The sequence below is a fragment of the Hyalella azteca genome, unplaced genomic scaffold (assembly GCF_000764305.2).
Source record: "Hyalella azteca isolate HAZT.00-mixed unplaced genomic scaffold, Hazt_2.0.2 contig7692, whole genome shotgun sequence".
Taxonomy (NCBI): Eukaryota; Metazoa; Arthropoda; class Malacostraca; order Amphipoda; family Hyalellidae; genus Hyalella; species Hyalella azteca.
The window spans coordinates 114,819-129,262 of record NW_025937811.1 but is presented as its reverse complement, the minus strand read 5'-3'; positions in this window follow the sequence as shown (position 1 = coordinate 129,262).

Genomic DNA, 14,444 nt, shown 5'->3' with positions numbered 1-14,444 from the left:
TTGCGAAAGGCGACTATGTTAAACTTCGTGAATCAGTGAGTGCAGCGAACATTTCGGACTGTATCATGAACATGAATGTGGCGGAGTCTTGGTAGTTATGTCTGCAGTTGATGCGTGTGTACCTAAGATAAAGCTCGGTGGAGTCAGAAAAATACAGTGGATGAACAATACGGTTAAAACAAAGCTAAAGGCAAAGAAGGAAGCCTACAAGCGTTATTTACTAACTCGTAGCGATGCTGAGTATAACCTGTATGCAAGAGCTCGAAATCAAGCTAAAAAAGCTTGTCGCACAGCAGTCAAAAATTTTGAAAGAGACGTTGCCAAAAACTCGAAAGAGAACCCGAAAGCCTTCTTCTTGTATGCTATAGTTCGAAGTGCAAGACAAGGGATGGTATTGCTGATTTGAATGTAAATCAACGGAAGATATCTTCTGACGAGGGAAAGGCCAATGTTCTAAATCAGTTCTTTAGCAGCGTCTTCACAGATGAGGACTTGCACAGTATTCCAGCTATTGAGGAGCGACCAGTGGACTCGAAGTTAACTAGTTTCGAGATACATGAAGAGGAGGTTCTCAAGCGCCTGGTCTCCCTGAATCCCAACAAGTCATCTGGATCAGACGGTTCCCACCCTAGATTGCTCAACGAATTGGCAACTATCCTGGCCGGCCCTTTAACAGTATTCTTACGAAAAACCTTAATCGAAGGAACCTTGCCGGCCGACTGGAAAGAAGCCCATGTGATACCCCTGTTCAAAAAAGGTGACAGGAGTAACCCAGGTAACTACCGTCCTGTAAGTGTCACAAGTGTTGTGTGTAAGGTGATGGAATCGGTTATGAGGGATAGGATTATAGATCACTTGACTGTTAATCATATTCTATCAGACTGTCAGCATGGCTTTATTGCTGGCAGATCATGCACCACTAATCTCCTGTCTACCTTGAATAATTGGACTCGCCTGCTGGACGAAGGGTGCCAGTGGATGCACTGTACCTCGATTTTGCCAAGGCATTTGATAGTGTCCCGCATGATCGACTGTTACGTAAAGTGAATTCTTTTGGAATAGAGGGAAATGTACTCCAATGGATCAGGAATTTCCTAGTAGGCAGAAGACAACGTGTCAGCATTAACGGAACCGTATCAGACTGGGTAACTGTGCGCAGTGGCGTACCGCAAGGAAGCGGTCTTGGACCTGTTTTGATCGTCGCTTTTATAAACGATCTACCAGAAGTAGTGTCAAGCGTGTGCTCCATGTATGCAGATGACACAAAAGTTTATAATACAGTTAAGGATGCGCCAAATAAAATGCAATTGCAAAATGATCTTGATAGTTTAGTTGATTGGGCTGATACGTGGCAGCTGCGTTTCAATGCTGAGGGTGTAAAGTACTTCACCTCGGCAAGAACAATGAACAGCAAGCTTACAGCATGAGAAAACACGGTTGCAACGAGAGGGTTATGATTGAGAAGTCTTGCGTGGAAAAAGATCTTGGAGTTTGGTGTCGACAAAGAGCTAAAATTTTATAGGCATATTGAAACGCAAGTTAATACATCCAATAAACTGCTTGGGCTGATCAGACGCTCCTACAAAAACCTAGATGAAGAAATGATGAAGCTGATGTTCACCTCTGTCGTGCGCCCGAACCTAGAGTTTGGAAACGTTGTGTGGTCACCGAGACTTGAAAAGTACAGAAATTTAGTTGAGAGTGTTCAAAGACGTGCTACAAGGATAATTCCAGGATTAAAGGGCAAGTCTTATGAAGAAAGAATGAAGATTATGAAGCTTCCCAGTCTCCGTTATCGTCGCCTGCGTGGTGACCTCATTGAAGTATACAAGTATACTCATGGTTTGTACAAGGCCACAGCTATAAACTAAAAAAACTGCGGTGCAACTTATCCACGCGACAACATTTCTTCTCGCTTCGAGTCACTGACATGTGGAACAGCCTCCCTGAAGATATTGTTGACGCTCCGAGTATGAACGCGTTCAAGAATACAACTGATATCTAGAATCGATTTTAAATCTACCGTCCGTTGAAAAGATCTGATCAAAAGGCCAGTCTAGTCAAGAAAAGCACAAGAATCGGCGACAGGCCTATTCTTTAATGCCGAAGATACTATACTATACTATACTCTACTAACTCGAAAGAACGTCTGATCAGTCCAAGTCGTTTATTGGCTCTATTAACTTGACCTTCAATATGCTTAGAAAATTTCAACTCATTGTCGATATTAACTCCTAAATCTTTTTCCATTGTCGACTTCGACATCATCACTCTGCCGTAGCAACCGTGTACTGGGGCTCATACTGTAATCTTACTGTTCATTATTTGTGCCAAGGTGGATAACTTTACATTTGTCAGTGTAAAAATGCAGCTGCCACTTATCAGCCCAGTCAACCAGCCTGTCAAGGTCACCTTGCAACTATACTTTTTGCGACGTATTCTTCACTGTATTATAAATTTTTGTGTCGTCAGCATACATCGAGCAAACGCTAGACACAGTTTCTGGCAAATCGTTTATAAACGCAACGAATAAAATAGGCCCGAGAACGCTTCCTTGTGGCACGCCGCTGCACACTTAAGCCCAATCTGATACGGACCAATTAATACTGACACATTGTCGCCTCCCTACTAGAAAATCTCTGATCCATTTGAGTACATTACTCTCGTTTCCCAAAGACTTCAATTTACGCAACAGACGCTCATGTGGGACACTGTCAACTGCCTTGGCGAAATCGAGGTACACTGCATCTACTGGCTTCCTTTCGTTCAGCAGGCATGTCCATTCGTTCAGAGTAGACAAGAGGTTAGTGGTGCAGGATCTTCCGGCAATGAAGCCATGTTGACAGTCTGATAGGATATTATTAGCAATCAAATGATCTGTAGATCGTTCCCTCACAACGGATTCCATAACCTTGCAAACGACATTTGTCAAACTGACAGGGCGATAGTTGCCCGGGTAGCTTTTGTCACCTTTTTTGAACAATGGTGTCACTTGAGCTTCTTTCCAGTCAGCCGGCAAGATCCCTTCGTTCAAAGTTTTTCGAAAAAATAACGTCATTCTGTCGTCCGGCTAGGACTCTTTCAGTAATCTGGGGGGAAGCCGTCCGGTCCACATAACTTGTTTGGATTTACAGCGATAAGGCGCTTGAGAACCTCTTCTTGTATTTCAAAACTTGTTAATTTAGAGCCGACTGGGCGGTCCTCAATAGCTGGAATACTGTTTAAGTCCTCTTCAGCGAATATGCTACTGAAAAAATGATTTAGTACGTTAGTCTTGCCCTCATCAGAGAATATCTTTTGTTGATCTACTTTCAAATCAGAAATACTGTCCTTCATCTTGCACTTTGAGCTAGCGTACCAAAAGAAGGCTTTCGGGTTCTTTCTTGCATTTTAAGCAATACTTTATTTAGAGGGTTTTTACTGCGGTGCGACAGCTTTCTTTAGCTTGATTTTGAGCTTGTGCGTATAGGTTATAGTCAGCATCGCTACGAGTCTGTAAATGACGCTGGTAGGCTTCCTTCTTTATTTTCAGCTTAGCTAGAACTGTAGTGTTCATCGGAGTTTTTTTGGCTCCATCAAGCCTAATTTTAGGTACACACGCATCAACTGCAGACATAACCGCGTCCTTGAGAAATGACCATGACTCAGCCACATTCATGTCCTGCATACAGTTCGAAATATTCACTGCTTCACGGGGTTTATCATAGTCGCCTTTCTCAAAATTCAATCGCTCACGCTTTCGAGGCGTCTTTCCTGTACAGCACTTTAGACTGAAAAACAATGATTGGTGATGGCTTTTGCCCAATGGAGCCTCGTGACGAAGCTCATCTATCATTGATTCATCACTAGTAAACACCAGGTCTAGAATATTGGAAGTCTGTTTACTTCTAAAATGGGTCGGCTTGGAAACGTGCTTGACTAGGATGGAATCTCACACTGACTCCATGAACAAGGATGCTGGGTGATTTTCACCCCTTGGAGAGGATCTATCTGTCCAGTCTAGATCTGGACGATTAAAATCACCAACCATCAACGCGTGTGACCTACGGAAAGTCATGCTCGGTAAAAGACTGTTTAGAACTTTATCATATCAGAGGAACTGTTTGGTGATCTATACACGACGCCTATGAGGAGGCTATCTTTGCCTTCGAGAGAAGTTCGCACCACACTGATTATCTAGCTGATTGATGTTCTGCAGATAACTTGACTTGCTGGGCCCCATAAGAGGTTCTAACCCACAAAGCTACACCTCTACTGCACTGCTCTTCATTACGCATCTAGCGCAATTCTTTCTTGTGGTTCTCCTCCATTTCGGCTCTCTTTCTCAACTCTTGCTTGTTGGTTTCTTCCATTTCGGCCTTAAAGACAGAAAACATAGTAGAGCACTTCTCTTCCACCATCTTTTTGCTTTTTACAGCGCTAAATGCAGATTGTTAGCAGCCCTGGCAATACCAATGTATTGTCTTGTTTCTGCGAATAACCGAGCAGTCTGTCTTGTTCAACTTTGCACAATTGTTGCAGATGATATCCCCGCAACGATCACAGCCACTGTAGCGTCATCGACGTTAAGCAAAACCAGCCTGCAAAATTTACAAATTTCCCCTCGCACATTTTGCGATTTGATCTTCGCGTTCGGTTTAACAGAACTGGAGGCCTTTTCGATCAATCTTTTTCCTCTCTGACCAGCCATCTTGAAATGCAAGAGCTAAATTAACACAATTAAAAACAGAAATCAAGTTGAGTAAAAATTGCCCATGACATCATGTTTTAAATATCATGAGCTTAACGCCACCATATTCTGAAGGGAATAGCCTCGAGTGTAATGATCGACCACCATTGAGCGTTACATCGAATCATCACTTCATACCCTGACTTTAGCTCGAATTGCAACCAGCGGACAACGGACTGCGATCAGCCTAGCTCGCCAGTGGAACTGCATGAATCCTGCCGTGCACCACCAGACGGTCACTTTTAGTTTTAGCTCGCAACATCGGGAGTTAGGTTTCAGATAGCATAGTTCTGTTCCAAAATCTACCGTCCTGTGACGAGTAACTTCCAGGCTTCGTTAAATCACGTACCTAGTAGCTCACAGCATCTGGGGTTTGGCTTCAGATAGCATAGTTATGTTTCAAATTCTATCATCTATCGACAAGCCGCAGTTCGACTGAGGGCTGATTCGACGCAATGGATGAATGCGGACAGGTTGGGGCCAGCGTTGCCAACTGGTATTTTTTATCAGATTTTTCAAATCTGGTATTTTGAGACGCTGTCTGATAGTTATTTTTGACCTGGTATTATTGCCCAAATCTGGTATATTTTTGGTATTTTCTAACTTATTACACATTAAATGCATTAATTTCCACCTCTGATGTTTCAACTTCCCCCAGCGTAGGCGTGGATTATATATATTCCTTTTGAAACGGTGAGACTAGAGCTTTCCCGCCATTTTTGGAACCGCGAGATTACCGCTTGATGAAATAACTTCAATCTAAATGTTAACATTTAACAAAAGTGCTTAGTGCAGCAAATGCACGAGATTGAGGTTTCGTGATTGCTCACTGATCAGTGATTATATGGCCTTTGGCGAATAAGGTTGTCGAAACCAGCTCTGCGACGCGAGCTCCTGCGTTTCTGTTTGGCGGTTTCGGAGCAGATGGCGAGTTGAATATTACCACACTCGTGTGAAACTGTATCCCTTATTATACACACTAATCCAATTGATTAGTGGCTCAATTTACTTTTGTAATTTTATCCATAAATGCAATGCATATGAAACTTAGACTTGAAAGACTTTCGTAAGCAGTATTTAGAATAACTAATTTTGCAACGTAACAATAACTGCAAACGTTGCAATGACAAGTCTGAAGAAAAAGTTGTTTGGAAGGCCTGAATTTCATTCCAAACATGACCCACGAAAACAACGATCATTTTTCCCATTTTTTGTTTCCTAGGTTCCTTCTCCTAACTGATCCAACTTGCTATGGCTCCCAAAATATCGGAAAATTCATCACAAAAATATCAACGGATTGGGAGACCCAGTCTCCCATTCCGCATAATTCGTAAAGTCTGATATATGCACTGTAAAAAGGAAAAAATGACTTTTTCTAACGGAATTTATCTGTTTTTTTTCTATAAATAAAATTTCTGGTATTTTGAGCTAGGCAATCTGGTATTCTCAGCGAGAAAAAAGTTGGCAACACTGTTGGTGGCGAAGTGCCTGCTTCAGCTCCTCATTTAGAACTGCAAGGCTCCGGCGCGCGGTGTCAGAGTGGTGCAGAATTTTTTTTTCACGCACTGGCAGACGATTCTGAGCCAAACTACTGCAGGCTGTTTTCCTGTGGGCTGATTGGTCTACTTCAATGGATGTGATCTGTCCAGTGGCTGCGGCTGATAATGTTACAGTCAAGACGTTTTAAAGGCTACGTTCTTGAAGGAACGGATCATGAAAGTCCATTCGAGACACTGCTGTGGTGGTCTCCGACAGGCATCCCGAAGCATGCTCTGTGCGAAGCTAGAGCAAAACTTACACGCGCACTTTTAGTTGGCTGATGCAAGGGCACTGTTACTGAATACCTGTCGACTGTCGAGGTTTGTCGTCAGTCTTCAAATCTCTACGACGGTTGCTGAAATGTTTGCTACAAGCAGCTTCGTCGACAGGAGTAGAAGCTTTTGACTAGTCATGCGTATCGCGCAAGCAAGTCTCAATAACAGTAACATAATTGTCAAATATTTGATGAAGAGTTCTACAGTTCCAACCAAACTTTCTGGCGACCTTCTGGTTGAATGCTGAAGGCAACTTGGAAAATACAAGAGAGCTCACAATGGTTAGTGCGGACTTCTCCGTGAGTACCTCACAGTCGTAAACTTTAAAATCGGCAATAATGTTTTTAGCTGACCATATGAAAAGCCTGGTCTCGTGAAATGGAGAATAAGTTTTATATTTCAATTCAAATAATTTATTACACAGCTGTTCAATCTGACTACCTTTATTAATGAATTCCTTCTCAAGAAGTTTGAGCGGAAGCTCACTATTTTGAAAGTGCTTTCGTTTTGTTCTTAGGGTGCAGAAAAACGCAGCTGTTCAGTATCAGCACTCGTCTTGTTGTTCTGGTGCTTTACTTCATAGATGGTGAGGGCTGACATGGTAAGCTGCTGGGACTGCTCTACCAACTTTTTGTTGGCGGCCGTCAGGCTCGGGATCAGAAAGGTGCTGTCTAAAAGCTCCTCTCAAAGCTTCAGCTCCTCATTTTCTTTTCTATTGCGCTGCAATAGCGTTACAGAAAACTACGTGCCTTAGAATGCACCTTTTTTCGGAACGATCTTTATTTTCTTAGCATTAGACGCCAACCTGTCAACACAAAGAAAATTGCATGAAGAATTTATGTGTTTCATTTAAAAGCAGGTTGAATGGCAGGCAAAATATTTCGTTCAACTTATGGATAATTGCCATCACGTGACTCGCTTCATTTCGAGTATTGCCTTGTCGTCTCGGGCCTCTTTATTAACATCTTAGTTGACGAAGATGCGCGGAATGGAAGACGTGGTTCCTGCCTCTCGCCTCTCTGCGGGAGTAGAGAACCTTAAAGAAAGGATCTCGGTTAACACACCTGCGAAATTTGCAGCTCCCTGCCAACAAGATCCGAGCGCAGGAGGTCAGCCTCGGCAGGCAGCGAGGCCTGGGAACCTTCATTCTTCTCCACCTGTCAGCAAATTAGTTCTAAACTGAGCAGCGTAATTCATATTTAAAATTGGCCTAAGTTTGTGTTTGAGGAATCAGGCGCCCTACATATATGAGACAGATCGGGCGAGTATTCGTGATACTGTTGCGTCAAGGTCTGGGCCTGATTAAACTAAACACTAAAACAAAACGCTAAAACAAAAAGCTAACCATTAGTGAGAGCATAGTACGGCATTGCAAAACCGGGAGACGAGGATGGGATTTTGATGTTCAACTAGCAGGTTATCACGGCTTATTTCCGAGATCGATAAGCGCTGAAATTCTACATAGAATCCCGTGGTCCTGAATACCATCTTCTCGATCCCCATAATTAATATTAAATAAGCTGACTACCATCTTCTCGAATTTGGTGTGCTGGATTCTGAAATTGTGGGTATTACCGGCATCGTCAGACTAACCAGCAAAAATAAGATTATTTTGTTATACGGTAGTTCAATGTGTAACAAAAAATTCTACAATTTGAGGTCTAGCTATAAACTTTACAACATTCTTACAGTTTTTGCATTTCTTGAAGCTCTGCTTCCATCGCCGCTATTTTGTCTTGTAGCGTGAGATTCGAACTGTCATACTCCTCGAGCTGCAGCTCGAGTTTGGCCCTCTAAAACTAAAACAGCAGCACGCTGCCGAGCGAGGTCGGGATAAACTTTGAAGATAAAAACTTAAGGTCGGGATAAACTTAAGATAAACTTTTGAAAATGATAAAATTCAATGGGTATTTTTCATTCATTTTTTAATAATTCAACATCATGAATAAATGAAAACGGACGACAACTCACGAGTTTTTTACAAAAAGAAAAACTTGCCAATCCCTTCCAATTCTGAGTCGCCTTATTAAGAGCCACTTTCTTCGCGGGAATCTTTCGGTTTTTAGCCTGAGATGCGAAGCTGTCAGTCACACACAAAGCAAATTGCGTGAATTGAAAAATTTATGGATATTATAAGCGAAATTTGAATGCACGCTATTAATGTATTTTTAAAGATTTTCCATATTGCAGGTTTAAATCCCACATGAAGAATTTATTAAATGCGGTCATTATACGAAATTTTTCTTTATAATTAAATTTTAGTTCGAACGCAGAGGAAAAATTAGGAACATGAAAATTTAATATAATTCAAGTTACATTGAGTAATTAAATATATATTGATACATTCGCCTTTTTTAAAAAATGCGGAAAGAGCGTCCATATCAGCACCAGATTCGAAACTTTCATTTGAATGCTAATTACTTTTAGGGCATGGCAGGTGGTGTTGTTTTGCATGAAACGATGGTCAGAAAAATATAATTAGTGATTGTCTGAGACATGCTAAGGAAGGAGATTTTCAAACCAGAAGGAGATAATTCCTTAAAGACCAGAAGGAGATGATAACTCAAACCAGAAGGAGATAAAGAGAGTGGGTCTCTTAGTGAGGCGATTTCAAGTGGCCATATAAGGTAACTTGCCCCTGAAAGGGTAAAATTGGATATAATTACCGTAGAGTTTTCTTCATCTCTAAGAAAACCAAAAGCGACGGTGCATGGCTAAGGAAGTTCGGGCGTTGCCCAGTATCGAACTTTTTAGCAGCTACGTCAGTGGGTTGGCGAGGAAAGCGGAAAGCGACGACGGTTCTGGAAACTTACAAAATTAAAACTATTTGATGCAACCATCGCCTCATGTTTAAATAAGAACTATTACTTGTAACTGATGAATTTATTACAAGCTAAATCAAAGAAAAAGAGAGTTCCCCTCTACAATGAATGTGTAATGAACTCGGCCCGGGATACCCCTGCATTGCAAAACCTGGAAAAGAGGAAGGAATAAAAAATTTGACTTTGGTTTATGTATTTGCTCTCCTCGCAGCAGTCGCCAGTGGTGCCGGTCTGCGAGATCCTTTCCAGTCTCTGCCACGTCCACGAGATCCTGGTACGATTTTCGATAAGGGATATAATAAATCTGAGCCGTTGATTTATTTTCCAACGACAATGGCAATATTGATGACTTTTTTGAAAACTTAGCGAAAAGACGCCAACAGAAATTTGCGATCGAATACTTTGAGAGAACTGCTTCTGAGCCTGATCCAAGTGACATAGATACTAGGAAGAAAAATTTATTCATTCTTGATGATATTCCTACAGGAAAGAATCAGAATCCTGCTGTGCTGATAGCTTTTACACTCGTGGATGGCATAAGAACTGCAGTTCTATTTCCTTTTCTTGGATATCTGGTCCAAGAAAGAAACTCGCAGCGGATCTTAGCTTCTTTAGTAAGGTGTAAACCTGAAAAACGCATTAACATTATATGAAGGCCTTTCGACGTGAGCAAACGAACAAAACAAGATTAACACAAACGTATTAATAAATTTTAAAAATGCTTATGCAATTTTTCAACCATCTCAATTTGGAAGTTACGGGGGCAAGAAGCCAGAGGCAGTTATTGTGAGACTGTAGGTGTACTGTAGGGCATGCCGAACGAATTAGAATTACGAGGTAAGTCCTTAGTCTCCGGGCTTCGGGTTCAAGAATACCGGCACATACATATATCCTTAAACAATCATATTACCAAGACAAACTGTTGGAACGAATTCAAATTTATTAGTTCTATTCGAGTTACCTGTCATCGATATGAGGAATAATCACAGTGATTACATTGCTTACGATATGCCCTATGCTGAGTTTCAAAACTGTGTAATGAAACGTAAAAAGTAGGTACCATAAAGTTTTGAGTTATTATAAATGTGTTGCCTATCAACTAAGCTAAGATAGTGAATTGAATTGAGTTTGAAACTTGATTTGTTCCCATTTCTTGAGCGATGTTATAAGTCAAAACACAAATAAAAAGAAATGAAACGTTACCGAATAAAATGTGTGCTAAAAAATTCAATTTTAGGTCTTCCCTACCATTATTGAAGATACTTGAATTAAAAAATATGATGTATTATAGAGATTATATTTATTTTATTAGATTATATTTATACATATATTCAAAACAATTATAGCTAGTTTCCTTGCATTTTGAATCCAGGCGCTGTTTTCCCCCGTCTCGCAGGTTAGTTAAGGCTGCGATTGAGAACCGCGAGGCTTCGAACAGGCTCGGCTCTTCCCTAGGAGCTTCTTCATAAATTAGGCTGGACTTTACTCCACTCATAAATGAGATGGCGATGCGATTTTTTCCATGCTTACCCAGCTAATTATCTACAAACTGTGGACAGTAATAAAAAATATAGGTAAACTTTGTATGAAAATAGTTATGATGCAAGGAAATTTCCAGAAACTTTGAATATATATGTTCATCAAGTCTGCGACTATTACTCTTTTTAGCGCATGTTCTCTTTTATGGAAAAAGGCGCTATTGTGCTGGTTATGTCCGTCCGTCTGTCTGACTGTCTGTCTGTTTGTCTGTCCGTCCGTGACTTCACGTTTTCGTCGACGAGGGAATGCGCTCTCTGTCACTCACTGCAGTGAGTACTGAGTTATATTTTTTCGTGATGTCAACGGGCTGCAATTTTTATTCTCCATTGAATGGTTATACTCAGCATTTCTTGATCAGCCTCCTTGTTGTAGATATTATCTACAACAATTAGTTATGGTCGCGCATGCTGATACGTGGAGGGAAAATCCCGTATATTAACTGATTCAATGGAGGCTTTGTTGAAGGTATGAGGGGAAAGAGACGCCGTATATTACTGAGCTGTCATTCCACGACGGGCGGCACGATGAAGGCAAACTCAATGAGGGGCGAGGAATAACACGTGGCCAGTGGCCGGTCTAGTCCAATTAGTTACAGACGACCGCTGGCCATTCCCCAGCCACCCGAAAGCCGCCACACTGAGAGAAAAAGGCCCCCCGTTTTGAAACACTTGGGTGTTTCAAAACCTCTCGAGCTTCACGCGCTTATATGTGTGCGGCAAGCGTCGCGTGGTCAGTGCGCCGAATGCTGTCGTGGGAGGTGGTTGTGTGGACCCGCCGCTCATGAATGCCACGAATCTATACTGCTTACGGTTAATTGGCCCAACTCAATTCGGTTAATTGTTTCAACTCACTGCTGTTCTTTTGTCAATAGTAATGTTAACGATCGACGTCTATACCATTCAATCGCACAAGAAGTTGATCATAAAATCGAAGATTTGTTCTGGTAGTACCGCGCGCAAGACAAAACAAACACGGCAGCTCTATGTAGTTGCCGTCTCCGTAGCTGAGTGGACTAAGGCGCCTGCTCGCGAGCGTTTGGTTGCAGTCTTGGCAGAGGTTCGAATCTCGGCGGGCGACTCGTAGTTTCTTCAACCAGAGTTCGATAGAGGTGAGAGCAAAGAGTGTAGTTTCATGATGATTGTACATACCGATATTAATTGTGTAATAAATATGTGTATAAAAGAATGAATATGTGACTAATTTCGCTGTGAAGGAGAAAAGCGTTGAAATCAGATAGAGATGGAGAAATATAGTTTTCATAATTTTGGTATGGAGGCGGCCATGAATTAAACTGGGATCGACCGGAGGAGTAGAATATGTTAAAATAATTTCATCAGGTGCTGGAAGCTGGACAAGGATATTGCATAAATTCTGAAAAGAAGGTTTAATTCTCCGTAGACTTCTTTCGGTGTTCTAACGTTGAAGCACCTAGGTGTTTCAAAATCGCAAATTTTGAAACACCTGAACGTTTTTGAAACACTCGGGTGTTTCGCTTTGGGCACGATCGCTCGGGGAGGATTTGAAACACCCAAGTGTTTCAAAACAGGGGGCCTTTTTCTCTCAGTGCAGTTGCCGCTAAATGGGCTGGCTAGTACTGGTATATCATATTACAAAAACTACAAGCTCGAGGTTAGCGATTTGCTGAGCTTAGGGCAGATCAAGGATTTCACACGATGGTAGCGAATACCTCGCTCTCAGACTTCGCCGCATTCTGCAAGAGTCAGAGTGCGGCTCGTAGTCAGAGTGCGGCGACTGGCAATTTTTACCCACAGGGCATTCTAAACAAAATTCGCAATATTTGATGGCACGATTCTAACATAAAATTATTTTCGTCACTTACCAAACTTTTTATTATTCAGAAATTACACGAATGTTATTCGTGCTTGAGAATGGACGATGTACTGACTGAATATTTTTATAATTATTTAATGAAGAAATTGATGAAATCGGAAATAAGTAGACGAATTGTGGATAATATAGTTACAGAGATTTATGATCAACGAGTTCGAAACTTCGAGTTCGAAATTAATTACGGCATTCACAAGTAAGGAGAGTGTGAGATAGAAATTCGAGTCACTACAAGGCATTGTCAGCGAGTTTCAGCAGTTAAAGTTAAGCTGTTGCATTTCATAAGGCTATATATACTTCAACGCGAAAGACAGAAAAATATGCACTTTTCAACCGTGTATGTGATATGAGTGACAAACAATTAACCACGCATGAAGATCTAATTAAGTGCAATATTTCTAGAAAAAAATAAATGAAAATAAATAATGGTGGCAAAGATTCATCAATACGTGTGTTTGTAGAGCTATGACCTACGACGTTCTAAAGATCTATAACAAAGCTTCGCCTCCTTCGCTAACAGATATTCGAATTGCGACATAATTGAAAAATTAATGCGATTAATATTGAAAACTAATTGTTAACTACACGAATCGCGGCAATGTGCTGAATAACAGAGATAAAGTGAGTACCTTTTCGGAGGATTCAGAAAATTTACTTTATTTTGCAAGTGCCATTCATGCATATGATTCTTATATTTTGTGAAAAGATGCGAAAGTTCTTATCATTGAACGAGAATTCTTACTTGAAGAATTGAAGAAAGGAGTGATAGGAAAATGAGTAGTTAACCACAAGATTTAAACGAAGCTAGAAAAATTTTGAGAGCAGTGAAAGGAAAGGGTTGGCATCAAGAAATAGTTATTGTAGATGTCTTCAACTTCAAGATGGGAAAATATTATTGATATAATTAATAATAAGTGATAGCACATCGAGTGATTGTAATTCCGAGGATGAATATCGTCCTGCTGAAACGTCTATGAAGAGGATTAGCTTCGAATTTGATGTTTCAGGAGAGAAAAAGAAAGAAATTGTCGTGGAAACGAGTAGAAGATATAGTATAGCAGAGACCACTTCACTTATACAGTTGTATAATTTTAATAAATTTGATAATTTAGATTGATGGTGCAACCTCAAAATCTTTTCCCATCGACCTGAAATTTTACACAGCTAATTTTTACATGGAGTGGAAACTTCTGAGGTCAAGCATTTTGAAATTCGAAAATTTTACCCCTAAAACGAGCCACCCTAATTTATACACAACTCCAACATAAAGTTAATCTAAATGTGAAATGTATATGAAGCCCGTCAACTGCAGTAGCCCGATCGGAGCTGAGACGGTGTAAAAATCATGGTTAACCTAGTTTAAGGTTGACCCATGAGAAGCTCATTTTAAGGCTGTATTTCCTTGTTCGCCTGTGACGTCACTGATCTCAGTGACGAGATCAGTGCAATTAACCAATCACCAAAATGCGATCAAACCAGTCAACCAATCCGTCATGGGAATGGCGGGATTTTTTACGTTTCTCGATCTCAGTGATGTAACAAGGAAGCACAACTGAAAGACGGAGAGATAGAAGTCTTTGACAATTGTTTCAATCTTGTATAATTTCGGCTTTTTAGCAAGTGTAAAAGGTTCCAAACAAAAAACATTTATTAAATTGGTACATAGTACACGTACGTCGACAGGAAAGATAT